The sequence below is a fragment of the Grus americana genome, chromosome 17, assembly GCF_028858705.1.
Source record: "Grus americana isolate bGruAme1 chromosome 17, bGruAme1.mat, whole genome shotgun sequence".
Taxonomy (NCBI): Eukaryota; Metazoa; Chordata; class Aves; order Gruiformes; family Gruidae; genus Grus; species Grus americana.
This window is the reverse complement of record NC_072868.1, coordinates 11,841,702-11,862,773: the sequence shown is the minus strand read 5'-3', so window position 1 is coordinate 11,862,773 and position 21,072 is coordinate 11,841,702. Positions and strand designations below refer to the sequence as shown.

At 48.0% G+C, this 21,072-nt stretch overlaps 1 long non-coding RNA gene across 2 annotated transcripts in view; it reads left to right on the top strand.

Moving 5' to 3' along the window:
• Positions 1-20,699, top strand: part of LOC129214278 (uncharacterized) — a 39,585-nt gene extending 18,886 nt beyond the window's left edge. Inside the window, exon 3 of one of the 2 annotated variants that reach the window (XR_008579648.1) lies at positions 19,803-20,699. This is a non-coding gene — a long non-coding RNA (uncharacterized LOC129214278). Of the gene's footprint in view, positions 1-15,826; positions 19,651-19,802 lie in introns of those variants that run through there. The other variant, XR_008579647.1, reaches the window with a different exon arrangement.
• The last annotated feature ends 373 nt before the right edge of the window (positions 20,700-21,072 follow it).

The following is a 21,072-nucleotide window of genomic DNA, read 5'->3' as shown; positions in this document are numbered from 1 at the left end:
GTATTTCCCTGGCTGAAGGAGAGTTTGCTGCTCCGAGATGGGGCTGTTTCTCCTGAAATTATGCCCATTTTCCCCAAAATGTCTCTGAGCAGGGCCTGGGACGGGCTCTGCCTGGTCCCAACGCAGCAGGCTGCAACGTGCTTGGTGCTCCGCACGGGAATAATTCCATCAACGTCCAGGGAACTACTAGCAGCCTTGATGTTAAGCACATGATTAAAGGCTTCATTCTTTTAAGCCTTAAATATATAAATAGACACAAGCTGCAAGGTGCATGAGAATAAATATCGGCAGGATTCAGAGCCTTGTTTAGGGTCATCCTGTGCATCAGCAAAGCTTTACTCTGTCCTGGGTCAGGCATGGAAATGTGCATAATTCTGGCTGGAAAAGCACCTATTTTCAGCATGGCAGGTACTTGCCCTTGTGTAGCATCTATCGGCTTTATATCAAAGCTGTAACGATGCGGGAGGTGGGCACCAAATGGGATTAATCTGCCTTGAAATCTTGTTCCCCCATCAGAGCAGCTATTAGGCGGTAACCCAGAGGTGACCCTCCTGGGCTGTCCTTGCAGCCCCCTTCCCCGCGCCCACCCCACGGGTGTCTCTCCACCCGCCGAAAGCACTGATAAGCAGGGAGGCGATTGCTGTTTTCTCTCTTTGGGGCTGACCTGCGGCTGACCCTGCTCTTGACAGGTCACGCTGCAAAGACAGCAGGGCACAGTGGGTCCCTGGGCTGGCACTGGGGGGGACGGTGGGACAGGAGCATGTCAGGGCCATCCCGGGCTCTGGGGACACCTCTTGGGGGGGGATTTAAATGGGTTTGCTGTGCAACATGCGGGGATGCTTTAGGAAGCCGTAGCTGCCTGCTCCTGATATGTGCACCTTCCCCATCCACGTGCATGTGTTATGGGCATCTTGCAACGTCCCCCAGACACTCACCTCCTCTCTGAGGAGTATTTTAAGAAAAAAAAATCTCTGTTTTACAATGTCCTGGCAGAACCCACTAATTTTAGATGTAAGAGCAGCCATCTGATTGCACTCAGAGGGTATGGCTGGGATGAGAGCCAGCCTGCGGGGCACGAGGCTGGACCCCAATGGTCAGGTCCTCCCCAGGTCAGAGGCAGGAGCCCCTGGTGTCGTAGCAGAACCCCAACACCTCCCTGCGATCACGGAGCAGGACCCTGTGCCGTGGCCCGGCCACGTGAGCCGTGCCTCGAGACCTCCTGCTTCTCAATACCTTTGAATGTCTGAAACATCATTTCAAGCTTTGGCATTTCAAGCTCTTCCTGGCAGCCGTGAGGTATAAAAAATTAAAATAAATGAAAGCTGAGATAATTGCATAATAACACAACTCCAGGACTAGTGGAAAAGAAAAAAAGAAAAAACACTTGTTGCAAGATTCGGGGTTTTATCATCAGAGCTGGAATCGTTATCATTAAAAGCAAATATTGCACACCAGAAATATCTCTGTTATAAAGCCATATGGGAATTTTGCACTAAAAATAACCTGCGTTTCTCTTAGTTGTACTATGGGAGAACCTCTGGACCCTAGCTGTAAATGTGTTAGGCGCCCTGTAAACAAATAATATCAATATCTCCTTTGTTGTATTTATACCCTGCATAAATAGAACAGAGAAAAAAAGCCTTTGCAAAAAAGGGTGAGGAAGCATGAAGAGATTATAAAACCTGCAGAAGAAGTCACTAGGAGAGAGACAAGTGAATACAGAATGTATTATCATAAAGATTGTTCATCTTAGAGACACAGACTATTTAAATATGTATTTTTAATGCAGTCAGGAAATATAAAGGCAACATAGAGAAGTGATTTTAAATAAACAAGTAATAAATAACTTGAAAATATATCAACAATGAAAGCACAACAAAAAGGTTCATATAAATGAAGGTGCTGATGGCAGAAATGCATTTTGCACAACAGTGTATATAATAGAAATGCTAACATTTACTAATAGCATTGACAGATTTTCAGAAACACTGTTTTTGGACCATGAGGTTATTAATTTCAGAGCTTTTGATTGTCAAACTCCTTCAGAAAAATGACATTCTTTTATTTCAGCTCCTTTACCATGCAGGTATTTTTTTTCAAAAAATAATCTCGTTCATGTTTTCAGAAATGGGTTTTTTTCTTTAAGTGCTTCAAACAAACTTTTACAAATAACACCTCATTTTGGCTCGTATTGCTCTGATAAATCACTGAAACAACACTCTAAAATACTAGAATCAGTTGACTCAAGGAGTTTAACATTTAGAATTGAGATAAGAACCGAAAAGTCACCGAAGGCAACAACGATTTTGAGTCTAAGAGTGAAACCAAGCAAAATCTGAAAAGGGAATTTGCAATTAATGGAAACACCACTTGAAATATTTACCTTGTCACTTTACTGTGTTTTCCCTATAGTTTTCTCTTATGTCCAGATAAACGCTAACCTCTCTGGCTAATGACCTTTTCCAGTGCTTGTCTCCTCCAGCAACCCCACGTCCTTGGATCTCGGATCCGCCTGCCTTTACATCCACCGCCTTCGCCCCTGCCGTGCACACGCCCGTGCTGGGGAAGGGTGCGCAGTGTCGCTGCGGGTGTGCAAGGGGTCTGTCCTGCCTCTTCTGGGTTTGCATTCATGGCCCCCCCCAGCTGGGTCCTGCTCGGGGACCCTCAGCCCTTGGTGGTGGCAGAGGGATGATGGGGGGGTAGGTGGGACGGGGGAGCCCCGGCGGGGATGTGCACGGTCCGGTCCCCGCTGCCAGCTCAGAGCATCGTCCCTGCGCTGGCTCACCCCGCGGGGTGACACTGGGGTTTGCTCGCTGGGCCCAGGGCTGCGGCCTGCGCAGGACCCCCTCAATCCCCTCCAGCCCCGGGCCGCCTCCAGAGGGAGGAGAAGCCGTGCCGGGCAGCTGCCGGCAGCGTGGCTGAACTCTGCTCCCGCTGAACCATCCCATGTGAGCCCCAGGCGGGTGCACAGCGCTGGATTTCGGCTGCCGAGCGGATTCTCCCAGCCATATCTTTTCATGACCCCATTTCCAAAGCTTCTCCTGCACCCAGGAGCATGTGCGTCCCTGCTTGGGGCTTGGGAGAAACCCACCTACTTATTTAAACCAGATCGAGAGGGTGTGAGCGGATTAAGAGAGGATGTAAAGAGGCTGTTTCTGCCAAACCCCGTCGGGCTCTGACGAGAATGCGGCTCTCCTTTGTACGAGACCCTGTAGAAAATGCAAGAGCTGCTGTCTGTTCCCGCCCTGGACCAGTCCCAAAACTGATTCACCTGGAGGCACCCATGGAGACCTCCCAGCCCAAGGGTGGTGGGCACCCATCGGACCTTCTCCACTGCTATGGCCCTGAGAAAACCCAACCTAACATCATTTCCTGGCATCTGGGAAGCCTGAACCCGTATCTATTTCTGCCCTCTGCTTTTTATAAATTAGATCTCAATGTGATTTAAGAACTTTCCAAACACTTTATTTATCCCTAGGATCACATAGGAATAATCAATCCCCTGAGCATCTGGTTCCTTTTGATTTCCTTTTTTTTTTTTTTTTTTTTTTCTCTCCTCCTAATCTGGAAACCTGCTGGGGAACCAGCAGGAGACACGTACAGTCCTGAGGGACTTCATTTATACGGCTTATTCAGTAAAAGCTGTCTTCCAAATGCATCCTGCAGCTAGAGGCAACAGCTGAGCAGGGAGGGAGAGAGAAGGGAAGGGGACTGAGCAGGGAAGAGATGTTCATCAGAGATGGAGCGGTGAGAGGAGGGAGAGATGTAGAGAAAAAAGTCAGGACAGCAAAGGGACCGGCAGCTGAGGACAGGGGCTGTGCTTGGGCAGGGAGCAGCAGAAAGGTGAGTGTGAGGGAGGGACATGCAGGTAGAGGGCTGGAGAGGAAATTGTTGAGTGATAATTGTTTTTCCATCACAATCCTGGTGCATGCACTGCAGGGTGAAATGTTACATAAAGCACTGGGGTTTCAACGTATGGGGCCAGGTCTCCTGTCCACAGCCAACGTGACTGCTATTGCTGGGTGAACTCATGCAATTTTTCTGCAAAAGTTGTACAGAAACAGCTATACTACAATTACAGCACCTTTTTTAAATTTAGCTGATTCTATTTCAAAAGGATAAACCAGAAAAAAAGGCCATAACCAGTATGAAATCAGCATCCATACATGGGGTTATTTCAGATGACAAATTCACCCTAGAGTTTATGCTGGAACAATGTGAGAGAAAAGATCATTGTTGGGAAAAAGTGTTACCCCCACCAGCAGACACTGAGCCCCAGAGCCCCGACGTGCATCCCGGGCGATGGAGCTGCCTTATATCCAGCCCTTCCCCGCACAGATCGTCCTGCCTCTGTCATATTAATTGGCCGTACTTGGGCAGGCTCCATAAACCCACATTTGAAGGTTAAAAAGCAAAAGTCCTACCCACTCCCTCTGGCTCAGGGGCTTTCACCCCGTTTTCTTGGAAGGGCGGTCTCTGTGAAATGGCCTCTATCCACGGCGCAGCTGTAAAATAAATAAATGTGTAAATTGACGGGGCACACTTCAGACTTTGAACCACAGAGCCAGGGAGCCCGGACCGGTGTTTTCACAAGCTCACGATTGAGCTCTAGCCCTTTGTAAACTTTTACTGGATTGCCATGGACGTGGCAGAAGCAAACAGTCTGCCTCAGCAATTACAAACACGCGAGGAGGCTGCGGCGGAGGGCGGCCGCCCGGGAGGCCGTGCATGGCACCGCCAGACACGGGGCTGGGTGACTCACCCCCTCCCTGGCCATAAACCCCGAGGGACTGGTAGGGTTTGCAGCCTGGCGGGGCCGGGACCGGGACCCGGGCCCTTGGAGCGGCTCCGCCGAGGGGGCATCTGGGTGACGCTGCTGCTCCCCGCGCTGCCTTATTGACCGCTTAAATCCTCCGCAGATCAAAGCAGGTCTGAGAGTGTCTTCCTAATGCTGCTTGAACTACACTGACCTTTTCCTCTGGAACCTCTGTTAACTCCTGCCCATTACTCATTGTAAACAAAAGGGAGATCCAAAGGGTTTCCAATGGCCAAGACGGATGGGAAATGTTAGGAAGCTGGTGAAGGATGCTCAGGCAGATGACATGATTTAGGGAAAGCCAGGAATTCAGACCTGCATGGGCTGGCAGCCCCAGTCCGCATCGTAACGCCTTTAACTTCGGCCGCATCTCACATAGAAATGGCTTAGAAAAGGTGATGAGCTAAAATGCTGGAGCAGTTCAAATACGAACTTTATAGTTTGGTCGTGGGTCAAACTGGAAAGCAATCGCCAGCCCTGCTGAGCACGTGCCAGTGCCATGTCATGGTTTGCAGCTGTATTGGACAAAATCGTCCCATCCACTTGGAGGGACCTTGAACTCCAGAGGAGCTCTGTTTGGAGCTTTGAACTTTGTGGCTCGGCTCTGCTTCCAACACAAACACTGTGCTGCCATATGGATACTTGGCATCGCGGTTTATCCTCTCCTTTCATATCTTATCCTCTTTGGGAAGCCCTCTGGTATACCTCACATTCTCTTTTCGCTGGAAAGGCCATGTGTACAGGCTTGAAACAACATTAAACCTCACCATGGTCTGTTACTCTTGTCGTAAAAATGTTGGTTTTTCTTATAATGTATCAGAAACATCTGGTTAAACTCCAGAGATGTTTCTGCATGAGCTGGAGAGAGGAGTAACAGCAATGTACCCTCTTCCCAAACACGAGCCCGTGCTCATCCTGCAGTGTGAAGGTGAGAGCTGCTGATGCACAGCGGCCACAGCCAGTCCTAGGCTGGGACCCAAATTCTCCAGAGCCCTTCCTAGTGGTCAGAAAAGTGTCAGGTAACCAAAAATGAGATGGGTTTTATGTGTGATGGCTTCTCATGTTAATATGCAGGCACAGGCATAAGAATTATCTGACGGTTCAGATCAATTCTTCATGGTCTCCAGTGAACCGATGGTGAGCTGAGCCTGGGAAGTTGCCTTCCTGCCAGCTTCTCCTTCCTGCACAGCCAAAGTCCCGATGCAGAGAGACCGGGGGTGACTGCCAAAGCAAGCATCCTTCTCCTGGCCATCTCCAGCAGACCTGCTTCTTGGTTTTGATTTAAGCAGGGCTCATCTTTCCCCATCCAGAACCCTCACCCATTGCCTGCACCAAGACCTTCATCTCCCCTCGGCTTGAGACAAAGGCGCAGGGTGTGACATGGTACCAGCAACACCAATTCCCCGTCTGATGGCGAGCGATAACATGGAGCCACTCTCTCCCGCTGCCAGCCGAGCGGCACCCACCGGGCAGCTGCCCCGTGCCCGGGCACGCTGCCTCCCCCTGGGCCCCTCGTGGGTGTAGATCAATTAATCTCTGACTTTTCCCCATTCCCTCCCCTTGCAGCCTGGCCCTTGGCCCAGGAATTTTCCCCTGGCTGCCCATGGAGTCCACTGTGAACCCTCAGGAAAGTGCTTTTGAAATATCTCTGCCCCAGCAGCCTTGGGGCTTTCGGGATTTTTGGCATTAATATCCAGCGATTTAGATTTTTTGGGAGCCACAGTTCATGGTCCGGTACCGCGGGAGGGAGGCACAATTCGCTGTGTGGAGGCAGGGTAACTCCTTCGTGATGTGGGTTGTTTTTAATGGAGCTGCAAGTATGGGATGAGGAAGGAGAAGAGAGGGGGAATAACCACCCCACTGTGCTGCCCTGAAACAAGGGGGTTTGTGATCACTTCAGCACTTTAGCTGCACCCTGCAAGCCTGTGTGGTGCCATTTACATGAACAAGCTAAATGTGCTAAAATTGCCGCTACAGTTTCACCAAGTCAGGAGCAAGATGGATGAAACACATGAACACGGAAAACAAGAGGCCAATTTTGCCCCAGGGAAGATTGAGTTTTGCAGGGGAGCCCAGCCCTTGCCTGGGGATTTGGGGTTTGTGGTCTGCCAGGCACATAGTGACCTCTGCTGTCTTCTCCCCAGCAAACCCCAACCCAACAGGCGAAGGCAGACGGACACGCATCTTTAATGGAGAATACGAGCTGCGATTATTGGCCAGACGGCGCTGTATTAATTGTATTACAAGTGCAGCCGTGGCCGGGACGCTGCACGCTCGCCCCAGCCATTCTTTAGTGCCATCTTCAGGCAAAGCTTAAATATTGCTGAGATCAAAGAGCTGAGCGTGGCACCAGCCAGGCAGCTGGCTCCTCGTCCTGTGATGCCCAGGCCTGGGAACAGCTTGGGTGGTTGCTGGGGTCTGTATGGGTGAGTGATTTAATCAAGGACAGCAGAGAATTTCCAAAGACTGCGGTGATGGGCACAGCATCACTTGCTTGAGATTAGATGCTGAGAAGTTTTTCCAGGAGCTGAAGCTGGTACCAGGTAAACTCCAGCCCAATGAGCTGGAAGTTGGGTAACGTCTGTATTTTTCTGAATAAGGTATTCACCTACAAATAGTCCCTCTTGGGTCCTATTTAGAAAGGGGTAGCAGAAAGCACTGGGGATTCCCACTGTGCTGCCTCCTCCATTCTGCTGGGTGGGATGCGTGGGGCAGGATGGGGAGATGGGCAGGATGGGGACATGGGCAGGACGCAGCCCTGCGTGGGCTCCAGGGATGGCAGCCACAGCACTGCAAGCCCTGATCTATTTATTGAACCTCACTTTGCTCAGACTACTCCCAGCAATATTTACTGGTGTGCATTAGAGCTGCAGGTCTGACCATACAGTTCGGGTGGCCAGACTGGAGTGATCTCCCCTCTCTCGGGGACCTCTGAGGCTCTGGAGCAGACAGGGGTTATATGGTGCTGCCTGCTCGGGCTGGAAGCAGCCAGGCTGCAACCTGGCATGCATACGCTGGGAACGGCTCCTCCACTGTGGATGGAAGCGACAAATGGAGCCAAAGGTCCCATCTGGACCCGGAGCCCCCAGCAACTCCTGGAGGGCTCCCCAAAGTTGCCAAGGCTCTGGCATACTCACGTCTCAAATCTGTGACCTCCAGCTTTGCCAGCTTAGGGACACAGGATGAGAAAGGCTCCAGCCTTGCCTGCCTCCTGCACACATCTGGCACAGACATGGAGCCGATCCTGCAAACTGTTGCTCGTGTTCCTCTTCCGCTGGAGGATTTTTCAAAGGCCAGGCTTCCTACAGCTGATTTACAGCGCTTTTTAAAGCAAAGGGGCGATTCCAGAGAAGCCACCAATTATGTTGATGAAGAGCCTGACAGTAAACAGTGTCTTTTCTCCCTCTAAAAGAAAAAGACATGGAGAGAATTCAGCATCTTCCCAACATCAAAGCTAATAACAGAAGTGAAGTGAGACTCTGACCTTTAACAGCCTGCCTGTTAGTGTGGATTATATCATGTCAGCAGCCATCTGCAATATAAACTATACCTGGCTTTGATGAGACCTCTTATAGACCTTTAAATGAGTGGAAATACTGCATGGCTTTCTGCGGAGAGGAAACCACATGAATACCAAGGCATTAGCTACGCGGCACAAGGGATGACGGTGTCCTGCCCGAGCTGCTGGGTCGCCGGGGCTGCCGGGACTCTCGCACGGCCGTGTCTGGGAAGCCGGAGCCAGGGCAGGTTGTGACTATCCCTGCCAGCCCCAGGGTTTGGATATTTCTGAATATTTGGGCCGGTATCACCTCATGGGCCTTTTTCTGAGAACAAAATGAGGTCATATCCCTGCTCTCATATCCAGAGGTTGGCTCTCTGGAGACCTTAAGCGTTATAACCTCATTGACAAATTCATCCATTTGGGCAGCCTCCATCCCTACTTCTGCTGGTCTTTCTTTTTTTTCCACCCAAAATGCCACCCCTCACATGCTCTGGGGATGGACAGTCCCGCCCAGATGTAGCACTCATCTTCCTGCTGTGTCCTCTCTGGTTTCGTCAGGGGCGGGAGCAAACCTCAGGTTCCTCAGGTGGTTAGCCAAGCTAGCAACCTTATAGATTGCTAATTTTCCCTGGGTTTCCCCCTCCTCCTTTATCTGGAGACTGGGGAACAGCAAAATTGCTGGGCTAAATATAGCAGGAGCTGCTTCCAGTAATGTATTAGTCTAAGTGTTAGCTAATTAAAGCTAAACAGGAGTAGAAAGTCAGTGGAAAGCACATGCATTGCCCGCATGAATACCAAGTGCCATCATTAGAAATGCGGCATTGCATGGATGCTGGTGACCATGAGTTGGCACAGGCAGCCTATGCAACTAACAGGGAGGGTGTAGGAAAATGCAGGTGACATTTATCTATTTGAAATATTAAGGGACTCCAGGGAAAATATATGTTTTAGGCCAATTCTGCATTAGATCGTGCCAGCGATTCCTGGGAGCCGAGCAGTCCTTTGGTTACCAGAAAGCATGGCACTAACCAGTGCCTGTACAGGAGGAAAAGGGGCTTCTGGCAGGCGTGCAGGACTGGCAGCTCAGTACAGAAAGCACCAGAAATGAAATGGAGACAGCACTTGTAACTCTTGTGCTGTAAAGCTTTGTTTCTAACCTGGCTCTCCTGAGTGAGCTGTGAGTGTTTGGTGCTGCCCTGCACCTCTGCAGTGATTTTTTTGGAAGTCTCATCAATTTGCAGCACGGTGAGATCCCGTCTTACTGCTGCTGCTGCTAAAACCCAGCTTGGGTGAGGGGATGGTGCATGAACTGCTCCACCTTGAAGCAAACTGCTCTCACCATGCTTTGCTGCCCTCCTGCTCCTGGGAATGATGGAGCCTTTGCTGGTAGATGCCAGAAGCAGTTTGGGGAGCCTTTTGTGCTGGCTTAGCTGTGCTGGTCATCACATTGAAGGCTCCAAACCCAGCCTTTGCCCCCACCCTGGGGCTCCTGTGCCCCAGTCCGGAGACTGATTTCTGACCCTGACAGCACAGGGCTCAGTGCTGGAGCATCCTGGCACTGCTCTAGTACGAGAAGCGTGTAAAAGCTCTTCTGCATTGAAGCTTTGGGGGTAGATGAGGACAGAGCAGGATCAGAGATTGTAGGCACTGGTGGCAGGAGTTTTCCTTCCACACAGAAGCATCTCTATGCATTGGAAGGTGATAGCCATAGCTCCCCGAAGAGGATCCAGAAATAGTAGGTCTGATGGAGCCACGGAGCATCACTGAGATGCCAATCTAATTTCCTAACATGTTGAAACATCTAATTGATTTCTCAGGGGACTTATCCCTAGAAAGGAAGTTTCCTTAGCCATATCAAGAAGAAAAGAAAAATGGAGGAGGGAAAAAAGCCATTATTACGCTGACACCTGGAGATAATATTTAAAGCCAAGCATTGGGTAGGATAACTCTGCTCCTAAACAAAGCTGATTTATTAGGAAAACTCATCCGTTTACAGTCCATAAGTTAAGGGCTTAGGGTTCTGTGCACAGCGGTGTTTCAGTCATCAAGGAATATGGTAATAATGTTTTATGGAAATGTCTGAGACTTCCTCTCCACGGGGCCCTGGCCATTTCTGTTATGAAATACACAATGCTTTCACGTCTCAAAGTCCTACACATTGAGCCATAAAGACAAACATGAGTGATCTTGTATCTTCTGGGGCTTTATGGTGTTATAAAATAAGTTTTATGTTCCAATCAGCAGTGACAATTTATGAACAGAGAGGCTTGAAAAGATATAACATCAGCTATGTATTTTAATATAGTATGAGAAAACTGTAATGCCTTGAATGACATTTGCTCTCAGCGCACATGGAAAATGAATAGTAATGCAGTGGAGATTGATGGTTTATTTCATCAGGAAGGGTCTTCTGTGTGAAGCGTTTTATGAGCGTTATAGACAATAACTAGTTGGCTTAAGGAAGACGATTTATTGGCTGTGTGGCTACCTTCTCCTAGAGTGCTCGCATTTTCTTAGTGCCTTGTTTGTGAAATTTGTTAGCATCAATTCCAAGATTTCTTTTTTACCCCCCTGTAAGTATTAAAATTAGAGCCAGAGGTAGACACCAGCCATTTTTATTAATGTTTCATTTTATTTACACAATGTATCAGTTATAAGAATGTATTATGAAGTAACACTGAAATGATCTATTTTATATGCAACTCCTCTGGGGAACGAAAATAAACCTTCTCAGAAGTGGAAGTAACACGGGTGTCAGACAAGAGTTAGAGCATGCTCTTTGTTGAGTATTGGTCGCATTTAAGCATCCCATTTTTAAGATTACATTGAGTATTTACTGCTAGCGCTGGATTTTTGTGAGTTCAGCATGTTTTGGTAAATCATCCTCAAAGCTTCTGTTGTAATTCAGCTTTGGTTAAGCATCCTGCAAAGCATGATATGCAAAAGGATGCTCAGGCTGGTGGCGGCAGAGGGGCTCGGCTCTGCCGACCAAAATTAGCTGTTGAGCCCATGACAACCAGCAGCAGCTGTACTTCTGCTCCTGTGCTCAGACTCTGTGATGGACCCAGCTGCAGGTAGGTTTTGCCATCCCACACCTGAATATCTTTTTGCACACAGCCATTACTGCCATTTATTGTGCCCAAACCACCACCGAACACCATTTCCAAGAATCCCGTGGTGGCAGAAGAAGCCAAGTCCCCATTCTCAGATTAAAGTGCATTTTTTAGCCAGCACATTACCAGGGAAAATCTGGAAAATGTGCTTTCTTAAAGCCTCTTCATGAGAAAGCGGGGAGAAAGATGAGAGCAGCCAGTCTTGCTTTCGAAGCAGGTGGGAGTCTCCTGAGAGGACCAGCTTATGATTTGTTTAATGCTGAGCATTGCAGCTATAATTTGCTAGTCTGCAGTGAAGCATGGGAGAAGGTGGCTTGTCACGAAGGGGAGAGGGTTTGGAGGCTGAAGGGTCATTGCACAGGCAGGGGATGGAGGAACCAGCGTGGCTCTTGCCCAGCTGAGCTTGCTGCAATCTCCTCTTCCTGCCGCCAGCGTGGCTGTGGGAGCTGCGTGCTCAGGACAGTCAAAACCTGACCCACAAGGGAGATGCTCACAAGCCTCACTGGCATCAGCATCACCTTCTGCCACGTCACCACAGAAAAACCCTGCCCTGCTTGTCACCGATGATGCCTTTATATACAAAACTTCCAGTGCCAATTGCAGCTTGACCCTTGCAAATCAATGGGAAATTGTGTCAGGAATCAATGAAGAGAGTCCCAGCCAGCAACCCTGTGGTGGGGCAGCACCCTGAGTGGTGAGGGATTTTAGGCAACAATGGGCTGGGTCAACAGCAGCTTCACAGGAGAGAGGTGGCCATGAAACACTGAAGGGTAAAGCACAAGCATTGCTGTACTGCAGCATGGGGTTGCTTCAGCAGAAGCTTTTCCACCATGAGAGTGGAGCCAGGAGCTATTGATGCCCCTAGAGTACTCACATGAGCGCAGCTAAAATCTCGCAGTGAGCTCCTGGTCCCCCTCGACACAATGCCAGAGGTGAACATTTCATTCCTTAACATCCCCCTTATTGTACCTCCTGATTTATTTTTACTCTAAGAGTTTTATTAATGCTGTTGACTCTCCTGTGCTTAGTACATGCCCTTCCACAGTAATTAAGCATTAGCTAATATCTGCTCATTGAAAACCATAAGAGAGCTTTATTATTAGACAGGAAAAGACTGCATTGATTTAGAAGACACAGTTCACATGGTAATTTCCGTGCCACCTTAAAAATCACTGCAAAGTGATCACTGGAAGGTAATAAACAAGATGCAAAATCGCCATGATAAAATAAATCACCACGAACTCACATGATATTAATAACGACTATGCCATGGATCCATCCAAGGGAATTGCTTTGTAATGCAGTATCAATGTCCCATTATTTTAAAGTGTTACTAAAGTGGAAAATGGAATTCTTTATAGGATATGTGGGATTTTATTAAGCTCTCGTGTGTGGAGAGGAATGGGAGTGCATGGGTGTATCTGCTAAGGATGATCAGTTTGTCCTTTCAAACCTACATCACCTGAGTCCCCCTGTAGCAGGCTGTCCTTAAAACCAGGTTAGGAGAAACTGAACCAGAGAAAATAATCATGAGCATCAACCTTCTTGTTCCAGAGCCTGGGACAGACAGGGAAAGGCCAATGGATGCATCTCCTCTCCTGCTGCCTGCCTCCGATGCACACGATGCAGCCCCAGCTCCCAGGGTGTCACGAAGAGTTAGGAGCAGAGGAGGTGGATTAGACCCTTCTGGCTGGCGTGCAGTGAATTATGTGTTAGCTCTACATACAGCCATTCATTAGAGATTTACCAGCTGCTTTTTGCCTAAATATTTGCTTAAAACCCTCAGCATATTTCATTCCATAGATTATTTTTTCCTACCAGTTATGAATCAGGGCTAAAAGCGTTTTAGAAAGAAAACACACTTTGCTAAAGTCGGATGTTGCATTCAATCAAAATCCATGAGAAACTTAAGACTGCTTGGAAATACAAAGGGGGTTAGTACTCACAGTGCTGGCAAGCCGGTTGTTCCAAATTTTGGCTGGGACCAGCAACTGGGACCAAGTCACCTGGGACAGATGCAGACAGAGCAGAGATGAGCTCATTTCTGCAATTTGCAGCCTCTTCTACTCCAGCAGAATCAATAAGGAAAATGATTCTTTTTATTTTCGCAGTTTAACGTTTCCTTTTCAGTCATATAAGCCAACTTTTCTGCCATTCCTCTAAGTACACAAGCGTGCAGTAAATTTTGCTGTCAGTCTGGGAACACTCCTCTAACAGCACTGGAGCTCTCAGCTAACGCCAGCCTTCCCTGAGAAGGGTCTGTCTTGGTCCAAATGGTGAAGGGAATCACTGTAGCCAGGGATATGAAAAGACTAGTCCATTTTATCTCTTTATTCAAGTTTTGTTTCTATTATAAAGTCAACACGTCAAACTTGCACTGAAGTTCTGAAATTCTGCCCGGTAGAATTTCAAATTTATAAGGATTGAAAAATCTCTGCATCTGTCTCAGCTATGCCAGAGTTTTCCCCTTGAGCTTCCTGAACACAGGAATTTTGATGCAACATTTAATTCAATCCAATTTTAAGATCTTCCAACACAATTATATTTTAGAAGCTTTCCTTTTTTAGGACACTGAATTTTGATGCCATCCCAGCAGAATGAAACACGCTGAGACAATTCAGGGAAACCTCAAATTCCCATCAAAAACTTCCAGAATTTGTATCTAAAGTCAGGATCTATCTCCAGGCTCAGTGAGGAGCCAAAACCTTCTCTCATGCAAGTCATCAGCCAATGAACCTGGATGAATTAATGTTCACCAAGAAGCTGAAACCTTCACTTCTCCACCTTTGTGGAGCAATGCCGATGCCCCCCCAGTAAGGAAACTGGTACCAGTGGGCACCAGTGTGCACTGGAGGAGGTTTGCCAATTCAAACCAAATGCGAATCTGCTCTAAGTGATTTTTTTTTTTTTTTTTTACAGGTCCTTAATCCACTGGGTTAAAGCTTTACAGTGAACAGAGTACAGACCAGGACAGTCCAGTACTTCAGACTGCAGCTGCTAAAGCCAGTCATCCCCCTCATCTCAGTCTTTGAAATAAATCCTTACATGGGTATCTTAAAGAGCCGGACTAGCTCCCCAGAGCATTAATGGGTGTTAAGTGGTGTGCTGAGATAAGAGTACATCCCATTGTTGGGAATGACCGATAGAGCTCAGGGGTCAAGTGAAATTGTGCTTATCTGCTGGCAATTCAATCTTTTTTCTTCCTGTGTTTTCTGTCTAGAATTTTCTTCTGGGGGAGAAAAAAAAAAGGAAGAAAAAGGAAAGTGTAACCTAGCCCCTATTTTAATCAGGAGTCAAGCAAAAGATTCTCCAGGGGCTACTGACAGATGAAAGACAGACACAGCACTTTGGGTGCAAAAGCCAGGGGATGCCTTCCCTGCATGATGAAACCCTTGGGATCACCAAATTACTACAAATTACAGGGAAGTCAGAACTCCCTTCATGGAAGCAATAGTGCAGGAAAAGTCCTTTCTCCACTAACCATCGAGCAGTCAGAAGTCTCCTCACTACTTTCTTTAATGCACAGAAGTTGGCACCTAAACCTGCAAAGTTTTCCCTGGTGCCTCCTGGATGGCTGCACCTCCCTGAGGATGGAATGGTGGGAACCTTCTGGGCTGAGTACAACTTCTGCATTGGGAAAGCAATGACAGCCCAGTGCTCCAGAGGAGACCCCCACTTTTCCACACTTTGCTGGACTCAAAGGTTTTTGTAGCTATAGCCAATGTGTTTTGGAGTGAACTGGGTGGGAGAAGGTCCCCAGCTCTGGAACAGACTCTCTGTTCTTGGCACAGCAAAGTCCACTCTCGCTACCTGGGACATTCGCCCAAGATTTGATTAAAAGGTTGTTGTAACCAGGGAGAAATCAGGTTCTTACGTACTGGGATAGGTCCCAGCACATCCATTTCACGGGGACAGCTTGCAGAGCCAGCAGTGGCAACGGTCTGGGTCTGGCTTACCCAGGGTCACCTTCAGTGGGGTTAGGGGAGCACCTTAATAGTGAGGTGGCATCAGAAGAAACAGCGAGGTAGGAGAAATGCTCTTTAAAAGCAAATATCTAACATTTCTGCTTTTGTGGAAGGTGACCAACTTTTTTAAAATGAGGACCTGGAAGTCAGAAGCAAAATGAGCAGCTGAACTTCTCCTTATTGCAGTTCTCATGACAAAGCTTAAGGAGTTTTGATCGCTCTATGAAATGGTTCAGACTGCCGGCCTACACACAAACTCTCCTAAATAATCCTACCTTGTTTCTCAGGCTCTGCAGTCTTTCTGAGACCTAAATCAGCATTTAACTGGCTGGGCAAGTTCCTGGTCCCACTGAGATCATTGGATGCTTTGCACTCCCCTGCAGCAGTACCAGGTTCTCAACTCCCTGTATTTCTCTCTGTTTCCTTGCAGGTCACCACCCCAGAAGGTTTCCATAGTTCTCATGATTGCAGAAATGCCTTTTGATATGAGCGGTCTAATTCCACGCAACTGGAGTTGAGATTTGAGATATAAATGCAGCCCAGTTAAAATGAATAGCTGCAAACCCGTGAGCTCTTGACTCTGACCTGCTTTCTGCCTAAAGAGCACACCGGGAAAGCAACAGCTACATCCCTCCCTTGTTGGAATCTGATGAATCCCTGTAAGGACGTTATTTGAAAGCTGAAACAATCAAATGTGTTCTTCCCCATGCATTAAAGTATAATATCCATATACAAAGGCAAGTATTCAAATGAGTGGCACAGAACAGATCTCTTTAACACAGTATTAAAGCAATCTGTTTATAATCCTGAAGGAGCCCGGGATTTCCCCGCAGCTCTTTGGTTGCAGGGATGAAACAACCCTGGAGTGTTGCAAAGTTGGGTAGGGAGGCTTTTACTGCACTATCAAGTCTAAGTGCAGAAATAAGAATGTATTTTCTCCTTCCTTCTGATTAATAGTTCCAGTCAACATCAGCTAACTTATTCCTATTGACAGATCTATGAAATACTTGCAGAATCAACAGCTATAAAATAGATGGCAATGCACTGGCACCATAAAGCCATAACGTTTGTGTCTATTGCAATCAAGGCTTTTAAAACCTAATTACTTCTGGGTGACATCAGTCATATATTTTCATGTGAAATTACAGTGGCATGCAAGTGCCCAGCAAAATAAAAGAAAACAAATGATGTCCTATAATAACGGAGAAGTGAACTATCATTTTTAATCTGGCATGAAAGCTCCAACTGATGAAGCTTAATACAACTTGTTAAAACACCTAACAAGCGAGGAAGTGATTAAGTATTGTCCTTTTGCCTCTGGGAAATGGGATCTGCTCTCAGCAAGCACGGAGTGACTGAGATAGCCCTTTGGAGCTGATTGAGCTGCACATAAAGTAACTTCTAATGATCTCAGTCCACTTTGAGCCATAAAGATTTAGAAGGGACAATATTTTAGAAATGATCAAGTTCCACTCTTTTTATTAGTGAGGATAAAACACCTTTGTGGAGGAAATTAAACAGAATAAATTGCTTAAGCCTTCTGCAGCTTCCATCATTTAGCGGCGTCGGAAGAGCGCAGCCCGGCAGACACCAAGGGGGAGCAGGAGCTCATCCGCAGCGGAGTGAAGTGAGGGGAAAACCTGCCTTTTGCTGCCAAACTGAAACACGAGGGGTTTCCAGGCTGAGTAAAGTCCTGCCTCTGGTAAAATCCTTCTGAACAACTCTATTGACCTGATGTTTTTATAGAAGGGCGTGAAGACACCCCACAGCCTCCACCTCTGTTACCTTTCCAGCATGCCTGTGTTATGTCCCTCCGTCCCCACGGGGAAACTGAGGCACTCCGGAACCGCGGTGAGGTTTGGGGCTGTGCAGGGCACGCAGAGCCTGAGGCTGCCCAGGCTCCCTCTGCAGCCGGGGCGAAGGAGGAGCGTCCTTCGGAGGAGCACGCAGAGGGCTCCAGGGATGCTTCTGCCCTGCTCTCCAAATTGCAGCATTACTGCCAAATCGCCTCCAGTGCTAATGTCTCCACAGGGACAAACCTGCAGAAGTTCCCAGTTCCTGCAACGGACCATAGCAGAACCTGCTACAGTTTGGTCTTCTGACTTTTATTAAGGACGCGTTTTTCAGGAGATGTTTCTTTTATGGTGCTTAAATTAAGTTTTCAAGGTTAATTGTCCAATTTGATGTCTTTAGTTCAATAAATAATTCAGAGACAGTTTACGTCCTCCTATGTAAAGATGCCTACTGAGGTTACAGTCGCAGCCCGGCACTTCCTCTGATGTGCTATTAGCTAATGTGCTGAAGGTTTTTCCACCTCATTTTGGAAGCATTTATGCTCTTCGAGAGGACATTTGAATGGAACTGAAGTTCACTGGAAGGGACCGTAGTGAAGACAGCCAAAGCCACCCAGCTATCGATAAAGTCACTGCCAACGTCCGTCGTCCAGTGATTTTCCTGTTGTCAGCAGCCAAACAGCAATAGCACAGCAATAACTTCAGGTCTTAACAACAACCCACCAGACTTCAGTTCAGCAGGTCAAATCGAGGAGCCTTTTACATGCTCTTTGGGGACTCTTTGCAGAGCAGCTAACTCAGACAACTCTTTTCTGTGAGACTCTGAGTTGTTACCAGAGCTGATAGAGACGCCGTTGGAAATTTCACGTCGCTAAACTGCTGTGCGCTATATATGAAGTTGCTTCTCTTAGTCACGTTTTTATAGCTCTCTTGCAAACAATCTACAAGACTGGTTTTCCTATAGGCTTTTTATAATGGGATCATAACCCTGCTGGGACTCCCAGGTACCAATGCAAAAATCCCCTATAAATCATAAATATTCCTGCGGTGCCTTAGTGTGAGTTCCAGGGCTGGGGGAGTCCCAGGGGAGCGCTGCTGGGGACGGTGCTTACTCCTCCCCACCCAGGGACCAGGAGCTGGCAAAAGAGAGGGATGCCTCTTCTTTTATCAACATTGGAGGAGTCTTGGGGGACTGATTAGTTAATGTCGGTACCATGCTACCAATATATAAAGCAAAAGATTCGCAGTGCTTACTAAATACCGGTCTTTTCCCTGTTAATCAAACTCCATGCTGAGTTGACAGCATCAGGATTTTCAGCAAATCCACCAGCCCCAATATCTGTAGGTGCTTTATAATCTCAAACCCCATCATCCCTCTCAAGTACCACTGCAGGTCTGCTGGCACTGCGCTCGCCTGCGGGTCAGTAGGTCGTGGGGGATTCGGGTAAGAGCTGTAGCTGGATCAGTCCCGGTGCTGACACTGCAATGCAGCTCCGATGCAGAGCTCCCGGCAGAGGGACATTGATTCAATGGTACAGTTGTCGTCCTTTAAATAAAGGTCACGTTGCAGGGGCTGGCTCTGCTCGTGTGCGCGTGTACCTGGAGGGGAAGGCTGGAGCGGGAGTTTGGGTAAGAGCGAGCTGCTGCGCCCTGCGTTAGTGCCAGGGGTGGGGACACGCTGGGATGGAGCCCTTGGTCCGTTCGCACCGTGCTGAGGACGCAGAGCTCTCCCAGGGCAACCAGCCGTAGGGCACAGGTATGCCCTCGCTCTGCAAGAACCTGGGGGGTCAGCAGAGCAAAAACTGGTACCTAGAGGATGCTATTTCCATAGTTGTCTGGTTACCCCACGACCTATTTTTTGATCTACTCGTGGAGGGGAAAAAAAAAATACAAAGATCTGAATTTTGCCTGCTAGAGCAAATTATGGCTACAAATATTCTCACTTAAAAAAAAAAATGCAGCTATTGACAACGTGGCTCATAGCTGAGCAGGGCTTGCAGAACAGCAGATTCTGAGGTTTGTAACCGGCAATGTATTCAGGAGGCATCTGATCAAAGCTATAAAGGGGGGAAAAAATCATCAAGGCAACATTGTAAAAGATGATAGTTGTTAAATCTAATTTCAATACTGTGTGTGCATAACCTCTAACTCGAAGGCATCTAAGCATTCCAGACATGGCCGGTGCATTGTAATTTTTGCATCGTTTCACATTACTCACAAGGTACATTAGATGGACACTGAAGGATGAATTATTCTTTTCAGCAAAACATTTTTGTGGAGTAAGTAAATTTATCTTGCGGGGAGAGTAAAAGGAAGAAATATGGCATTGAAATGTGCAGATCTGAGTTGAACACATCTCTCTTTTACAGGGAAACCATGATTTAAGTGCACTCTATTACTAATGTTTAATAAAAGCCATAATTCAGAATGTCAGGCTGAGGCTGTGTGCATTGAAACTATGATTTGGGGAAAAAATGACATGGACATTTTTCAGTACAGTAGCTCTTCTTTAAGCCATTTGTCTGCAGGCCTAAATTAGCTTTGAAACGTACTTTATCTTTTCTAAAAAGGCATTGATACAGCGATTATGTTTTATCAATTAATTTTACCCAGAGCACCGGAGAGGACAGAGGCTCATGGAGCTGGGTGCCCGCTCACCTTCCCCTCCCCGGCGCACGCAGGGGCTGCACCTCGCCGCTCCTCTGCCTGCACTCCTGCATCGCTCTCAGCTTTGAGGGACCCTGGGAAAGTTTGTGCGTACACAGACTAAACCTCCGCCCGCCTGCAAGCAATGTTTGCTGTTCAGTAGGTGTCTCACCGGTCACGTTTCCGAGGTGGAGAACCCCGGCACTATCTATACAGCTGCCAGCAGACTGTATATTGCTCCGTCAACTTTGGCTCCGGGGGGAATGCGGAATTGACTGATTGATGGAGAAGCAAAGCGGCTATTGCACGTCTCTTCCCTTGACGCTTCGCAGACCCAAGCTGGCAGACAGACCCGAGCGGAGCTGACTGCGGGCTGGCCTCTGCTTTCTGTATAGTTGATACCGATTCTTCTGAAAAGTGCAAATATCGAAGGGTTTGGTGCTTTGCGCTGCAGAGCAAACCCCTAGCAGCATCCATGCAATAGCAGAACAGCAATGCCGAGCTCGAAGCTGCATCCCCGGTGTCACAGCAGCCTGCCAGGAGACGGGCTTGGGGGCACGACCAGACCACAGCCCTTCTGCGGCCACACCACCGTCTCTGCGACGGTAATTCAGCCAGTGATGTCCCTCCTGCAGCTCCATTAGGCGTGTCGCTAAGGTCTGCATGTCCCCATTTAGGTGTCATTCAGAGTTAGTCCCTCGAGATCCATCGGACAGTTGTCATGTGGGAGTTTCTTGTGCACAAGTCTGCAAACGCAGGCTGCGGAAGTTGTACTGGAGCCTGAAGGTGTTCATGGATGTACAGTTGTTAGAAATGCTCTGGATTTTGTTTTGTTTTCTCTTCCTCTACTTCCCCTCAATAAAAGCTTTTTCTAGATAAAAAAATAATAAACCAGCAGCTTGTCTGATCTCTGCTCTGCACCTTCACACATGTGCAGCTATCACTGAGCCTGCTCAGCTCCTGCCTTCCGATGCTTTGCTGAATCTCGCCCTGCCTTTACCCAGGCTGGGACCAGCTCTCCTGCCCGCTCTGGGCACGCTGCTGCCTGTGGCATCCCTGCGGTGACCCCCGCCTGCCCGGCACGGCCCTCCCGGGGTGCTGAACCAGCCACAGATCAATCTGTGTCTTGACCCACAGGACTAAAAGTCACACCGTGAGTAAAAAAACCCTCCCCTTTCCCTCTTCCATCTCCCTTTTCCCGGCGGTGCAGGGTGCTGGGTGCTACAGGGCAGAGGGT